We start from the raw sequence: 8,070 nt of genomic DNA, 5'->3' as shown, positions 1-8,070 counted from the left end.
AATCGGGTGCTCTTACCCACTGAGCCATCTCACCAGCCCCACATAAATTCTTTATTCAACATATTCGAGCTCACTCTACCTTGCCAGGCCCTATGGCTGAAAGAAATGCCTTAGTGGACGCTAGCACTCGCATGGAATTTATTTTTCATGCCACCCCACTGGAGCTTGCAAAAGATTTTCATCGATTGTATCATGTTCCTGCTGCCACACTTCAGCAGAAATTTGATATCTCTCAAGCCTCAGCACCAGATGTGGTGTTACAATGTCCACAGTGTGTGCAATTTCACCACCCTCCTCATGTTGGTATTAACCCTCACGGATTGATCCCTTTAAAACTGTGACAAATGGATGTTACTCATGTTTCAGCATTTGAAAGATTAAAATATGTTCATGTTTCAATTGACACCTGTTCAGGTGTCAGTTTTGCCTCCCCCATGTCCGGTGAGAAATCCCACAACGTGGTTGGCCATTGCCTAGAAGCCTGGGCAGCTTGGGAAAGGCAAGATAGTTTAAAAACTGATAATGTCCCTGCATATACATCAAAATCATTCCAAACCTTTTGCAAAATAATGCAGATTAGTCACTCTACTGGCCTTCCCTACAATCCACAGGGCCAAGGCATTGTGGAAAGAGCACCTCGAACCTTAAAAGAACTCTTACAAAAACAAAAAGGGGGAATCGCCGATGGCAAGCCACCCAAAGAACAATTATCTTTAGCCCTCTTTATTTTAAATTTTTAAATTCTGGACGAACATGGTCGTTCGGCTGCAGATAGGCATGCCATGACCTCGCCTATCCTTAAACAGGATGTCAAATGGAAAGATGTCTTAACTGGAAAATGGTATGGCCCAGCTCCCATTATTTCGAGATCCAGGGGAGCTGTTTGTGTTTTTCCACAGGGTCAAGAATACCCGATTTGGGTACCAGAGAGGCTGACGCGAAAATTGCCCCCCCCCCCAGACAGAGATATAGATTGTAATAGTTCCAGAAGGACATGTTTTTTAACAGTGTTGTCAGGGTATACTGCTGTGGTTGTGAAACTTCCCACCTTTTTTTTTTTTTTTTTTTTGGTTTTTCGAGACAGGGTTTCTCTGTATAGCCCTGGCTGTCCTGGAACTCACTTTGTAGACCAGGCTGGCCTCGAACTCAGAAATCCGCCTGCCTCTGCCTCCCGAGTGCTGGGATTAAAGGCGTGCACCACCACACCTGGCAACTTCCCACCTTTATAGTAGATTTTGAAATATTTGCCACCTATGCCCATTGGTGCTACTCACTGAGTGGTCCAATTTGAACCTCTTTTCCTCAAATCTTTGCTTCTGTTTGAGAATGAGTTCATTCATCAAGAAATTAGGATAGAGATGGTCAATATTGTCCACAACATAATTACACTTGGGACATCTATTATTGTCCTCCAAACTCTGATGAATACACTTTTAGCAAAAGCTGTGGCCACATTTTGTTATGTATGCTTCCTCAGTCATATCAAAGCAGGTGGGACTTTCTCTTATTTCTCCTTGCAACCTTGAGGAATTCCATAGGAATAGACTTAGTTCAAGAACAGGTTAAAGAATTGTATAAAGTTGTCCAAACGTCCTGTGTCTCGTCTACCCCTCTACAAGCTAATTTCTCTCAGTCTCTTAAACAGAGTCGCCTCTTATCTGAGTACCTTAAAGGAAATTGTTCGGCTAAAGTGGAGCAGTTGTCCAGAAAGCTGCTCATCCAGATTGCCAAACTCAACAGCACTCGACCGGACCCCATCACCTTGGGGGACTTCACCTCCTGGATCACCAATGCCTTTTCATTCTTTAAGGGATGGGAGGGAATGTTGGCCTGGGGGGCAGTGGTCCTCCTGGGTTGTGTCTTTTGTATCTGGCTATTGTGTCGACTCAAATGAGAGCACGCTCAGTATAAGGCAGTGGTGTACCAAGCATTGATGATGATTAAAGATGGCGCATCTCCCAATGTTTAGCTGGCCTCTTTAAAAAATTAAGAATTCGCCCTAGGTCGTCTGGCAGTTGTAGTCACACAGATCCACGGTATCCAGTGATGGGCAACTTTCTTTATGCACAGACCAACCTAAGACACGGGGCCTGGAGGCGATAGGGTAACCCTATGACAGGTAAGGCTGTGACATGAAAGGATCAACCTAAGACAGGAGCCGTGGCCGATGGACAGACTTGCCCAGACCTAGTCCAGCATCATATTATTAAACAAAAAAGGGGGAGATGTAGGCAGCCGACGCCTAAAAGATGGCGCCGGTTTCTGGTTCACCGTGGCTGTAAACAACATCACAGTGCAGGCGCTAGCCCGAATCTGGTGCCATCCCCTCCTGAGCAGGTGCATGCAAATTAAGGTGCCGGCAGACTGACCAATCCCAGGAGGACATGTAGCCCTCCCCAGTGCTGGGGTGTATATAAGCAGTCCTTCCTGGGCACCTGGGGTCCCCATAGCAGCATGGAGGTGTTCCTGCAATAAAGCTGTTGAGAAGAATTTGACAGTGTTGTGTTTTCCTTGCCGGACAAGGTGGGCGCAACACCACAGAGCACATTTGCTCCAAAGAAAGTTACACAATCTTAAGGAGGAAAAAAAAAAGATGTCTAGGTTTATTTAGGATGGCTATATGTTGGAAAATTCCATGTGGCCATCAATAAGTGAGTGGGGGAAAATAGTGTTTTGTTTTGTTGACAGAATGAAGACCACATAGCCATGAAAAAGAAAACTATTAATGAAGGCAACAACATGTGTAGAAGAGCAAAGAATTCAGATATAAATGTTCCAGGAGCTCAGGATGTGATTCAGTTAATGAAGTGTTATCTGTTCAAACACAAGCAGTTCAGTTCAAGCCTTACAATCTTTGCTTTTTTGTTTTAAAAAGCCTGTTTGACACCTCTACCTGCACCTGTGGTGTGCCAACTCCCACAGCCTGGCCTGTCTTCCAGGAGGACTGCTTTAATCAGGGACACAGGAGGCCTGCTCTAACCAGGGGCAGAGGAAGCCTGCTCTAACTAGAAGCACAGCACTGCTTGCCTCCCAGGAGACCTCCTCTAATCCAGGACACACAGCTCCACCTGCTTCTGTGGAGGCCTGCTTAAAATTGGGACATCCAAGCCAGAGACAACCAGATGGCAAAAGATAAGCGCAAGAACATAAACAATAGAAGCCAGTGAATGCAATTTGGCATCATCAGAACCCATCTTACCTATTACAGCAAGCCCTGGATATACTAACACACATGAAATCTGACCATAAGTCCCATTTCATGAATATGATGGAGGCCTTTAAAGAGGATATAAATAATTACTTTAAAGAATACAGGAAAAGAGTCAAACAAGTAGAAGTCCTTTAAGAGGAAATAAATAAATCTCTTAAACAAATACAGGAAAATACAATCAAATAGGTGAAGGAAATGAACAAAACAGTCCAAAGACCTGAAAATAGAAATAGAAACAATAATGAAATCACAAGTGGAGGAACACTGGGGATGAGAAACCTGGGAAAGAGAACAGAAACTACAGACACAGAATCACCAACAGAATACAAGAGATGGAAGAGAGAATTTCAGGCATAGAATATATTGACACAGTCAAAGAAAATGCCAAGTATAAAAAGGTCCTAAACCAAAATATCCAGGAAATTTGGGACACAATGAAAAGATCAAATCTAAGACTAATAAGAATAGCAGAGGGATAATTACCTAGTTCAAAAGGCTAGAAAATATCTTCAACAAAATCATAGAATACTTCCCTAACCTAAAAAAAGAGATGGCCATAAGTGTACAAGAAGCCTAAGAACACCAAATTGATTGTACCAGAAAAGAAAATTCTCCCACCATAATAATCAAAACACTAAATATACAGAACAAAGAAAAAATAGTAAAAGCTGTAAGGGGAAATGTCAAGTAACATATAAAAGCAGACCTATAAGAATTACATCTGACTTTTCAACAGAAACTCTAAAAGACAGAAGATCCTGGAAAGATGTCTTGCAAATCCTAAGAGATTACAAATGCCAGCCCCAAGTACTATACCCAGTCAAATCCTCAAGCACCAAATGGAGAAACTAAGATATTCCATGACAAAATCAAGTTTAAATAATATTTTACTATGAATACAGCCCTACAGAGGATAGTAGAAGGAAAACTCTAACACAAGGAGGGTAACTACACACAAGAAAACACAAGAAGCTAAGCATCTCACAACAAAGCCAAATGAAGAGAATCATGAACACATGGTACTTCCTCCAACAACAAAATAACAGGAACTAATAATCATTGGTTATTAGTATCTCTCAACATTAATGGACTCAATTACCCAATAAAATGACACAAGCTAACAGACTGGATATATAAATAGGATTCATCATTCTGCTTCATACAAGAAACACACCTCAGCTACAAAGATAGCCAGTACCTCAGAGTAAAGAGCTGGGAAAAGTTTTCCATGCAAATGGTCCCAAGAAACAATCTGGAGTGGCCATCTTAATATCCAATAAAATAGACTTTTAACCAAAAGTAATCAAAAGACATAAGGAAGAACAGTTCACACTCATCAAAGGAAAAAATCCACCAAATGAAGTTTCAATTCTGAACATATATGCTCAAAATGGGAAGATACCCACATTTGCAAAGAAAGTTTACTAAAGCTCAAAACACACATTGAACCCAAAGAATAATAGTGGGAGACTTCAATACCATTTTGTCACCAATGGACAGATCATCCAAACAGAAACTAAACAGAGACACACTGAAACTAACAGAAGTAACAAACTAAATGGATTTAACAGATATCTACTGAACATTTCACCCCAAAACAAAAGATATACATTCTTCTCAGTGCCTCACAGAACCTACTCCAAAATTGACCATATAGTCAGGCACAAAACAAGTCTCTATAGATAGATAGAAGATAGAAATAACCACTTGCATTCTATCAGACCACAATGGACTAAAGCTAGACTCCAACAACAACAAAAGCAACAGAAAACCAATATACTCATGCAAATTTAAAAATTGTCTACTCACTAATAACTTGGTCAGGGAAGAAATAAGGAAAGAAATTAAAGACTTTCTAGAATTCAAAGAAAATGAAGGCAAAACATATCCAAACTATTGGGACACAATGAAAGCAGTGTAAGGAGGAAAGTTCATAGCACTAAGTGCTTTCACAAAGAAATTGGAAAGATTCTATACTAACATCTTAACAGCACAACAAAAGAATGAAAACATACAAGAGGAATAGGTGGCAGGAAATAGTCATATTTACGGCTGAAATCAATCAATTAGAGAACAAAACAAAGAATCAATAAAATCAAGAGTTGATTCTTTTAAAATATCAATATAGGCAAACCCTTATCTTAAAGTCACAGAGACAGTATCCAAAATTAACAAAATCAGAAATGAAAAGGGAGAGATGACAATTGACACTGAGGAATGTGCCCTCCCCCAGTCTTGAGCAGGCAGGATCAGACCTTGTTTGCCACAGTCAGTGGCTCACCTAGGATGGAGTCTTTGGACCTAGGTAAAGTCTATTGTCCTTCTACATTTGCAGCTTCCTGCAAGAAGCCACTACCTGCTGAGTAGCTAAGCTCCTCTTCCAGAAGAGATCCTGGCAAAGCAATGAGATCCCAGAAAAGTGGAGGATGGGTTCCCCCCTTTATATTCAGACCTTAGAATTAAAACATTGAGCCTTGATCAGAGAACTTTGTCTTGGTACATTATTTCTCTTGCTGATTGTACTGGCTAGTTTTGTGTCAACTTGACACTGCTGGAGTTATCACAGAGAAAGGATCTTCAGTTGAGGAAATGACTCCATGAGATCCAGCTGTGGGTCATTTTCTCAATTAGTGATCAAGGGGCGAGGTCCCCTTGTGGGTGTGACCATCTCTGGGCTGGTAGTCTTGGGTTCTATAAGAGAGCAGGATGAGCAAGCCAGAAGAAGCAAGCCAGTAAGTAACATCCCTCCATGGCCTCTGCATCACTTCCCGCTTTCTGACCTGCTTGAGTTCCAGTCCTGACTTCCTTTGGTGATGATCAGCAGTATGGAAGTGTAAGCCGAATAATTCTTCCCTCTCCAATTTGCTTCTTGGTCATGATGTTTGTGCAGGAATAGAAACCCTGACTAAGACACTGATCTTCCCATCCCCACCTTCCCTTTCAGGAACCCAGTAAACCGTGGCCACTGGTGGCTACAGAGGAAAATTTAAAAAGCATTATGTCTTACCTCAAAAGCCTATACTTCACGAAACTGGAAAATCTAGATTGAATGGATGATTTCCTAGACAGATACCACATACTAAAGTTAAATCAAGATCAGATAAACCATCTAAAGAGTCCCAGGAAGGTATTAAAAATGTCCTAACAACAAGAACAAAAGAGAAAGCCCAGGGTCAGATGGTTTTAGTGCAGAATTCTTCCAGACCTTCAAAGAAGAGCTAATACCTACATTCCTCAAACTTCCACAAAATAGAATGTGAGATGCCAAGACTTTTAAGTTCAGATTCCAGTTTTAGAAAACCTGACCTAAGTTTGAACTCAGGTAAACTAACTGGCTGGTACCTAGCATTAGTTTTCAAGTTGTTCCCCCGACCCCCAACAAAACCTGAGCCTAGCTCCAAATCTCTTAGCTATTCACCAACAAGACTAGAGTTTCCAGGTTATACCATTAACAAGACCAGTGTCTCCAGGTTATTCCCTCAACAAACCTGTAAACCAAGGTTACAAGTCCACCTGCCACATCCACTAGAGTAGTGACTCACGTGACAGGCCCAAAAGCCTGGACGCAGTCCCGAGGCAAAAAGTTCACAGAAACTTAGTCTCCTGGAACTGTGGCTTCCTGTAAAACGAATGCTCCAAATCTGTCCTTGCTTTAGTCAGTGAACGGATGCTTTTCTTCAATATTGTTTTATTATAAGTGCCTCTAAGGATTGATTTTGACATATAGCTAAGTTAGATTAGCCTCCACCAGTGTTCCAATGTCCTAGGCAGTCCTTGATTTGACCCTGGGCTTGGAATTCAGTAAGAATGTTACAGTAACATTTAGAAAATTACCTCTAGTATTGTAAGAGAGACAGTGAAAGAAATCAGGCATTACAATTTACTTGAATAGAGCTCGTAATCTCAGGGCTAGTCTACATAGTATACTTAGAACAACAGCAGAGTCACTCCCACACACAGGAATTTACAATGACCTAGGCAGAAGGAATGTTGTGGTCTAAGAAGGAACTGGAGTAAATACTTAGAACAATAGATAGTTGAGTCACTCCCATACACAGGAATTTACAGTGGCCTAGGGGGAAGATGAACTATACAATAGATTAGAATTGGAACTATGGCAAGGGCTTGAAGCCCTTACCCCTGGCTTCTAAGAATAAGCTGACCTTAGGTGTGGCTGCTTTTGATCCCAGTTGTTAACACTGATTTTTATCCCAGTTGGTTCCTGTTAGCTTTTTGTATGCATTCTTCTGTTTTGTGTAAAAGTCACTTAAAAGTCTGATGCTCACTTTGAGACAAATTACATTCAGATACAACACTCCCTTGTGTTTGTGTCTGTTTGTCACTCTTTTCGGTGACTCCCTGCCCACCTGTACAGCGACCCTGATTTCTCCTGTGGATTGAGGGGGGCTGACTGAGGTTAGTCCACGGCATCTACCCTCTGCAGAGGGGAGCAGAAATTAAGTTTGTGACATGACTCCCAGCACCAACTAATCATGTTAAAGGCCACAGTAGCTTTCCAATTAGATACTTCCACACATACTCCTTGCTTTCTCTTACTATAAAGTCTTGCCCTGATAGACATTTGGGGCTCCACCACCACCAAAAGAATCCTACATGATGGTGCATTGCAGGGGGTGGGGGCAAGAGCTAGCTGAAATAGAGTAAAGACCCTGCTGTGAGTTGCATCAGATTGGCTTCTGTCTGTTTGTGGGGGATCACTAACCTTTCCCTGGCACTACAAAGGAACACTACCTAATTCATTCAATGAGGACACAGCTACCTAAAACCACAAAAGAGTCAACAAATGAAGAGAACTTCAGACCAATTTTATGAGCACTAAATCAAATATACTCATAATT

Source organism: Mus caroli, unplaced genomic scaffold, assembly GCF_978045245.1.
Source record: "Mus caroli unplaced genomic scaffold, Mus_caroli_1 scaffold_10, whole genome shotgun sequence".
NCBI lineage: Eukaryota > Metazoa > Chordata > Mammalia > Rodentia > Muridae > Mus > Mus caroli.
Note: the sequence above shows the minus strand (reverse complement) of the source record.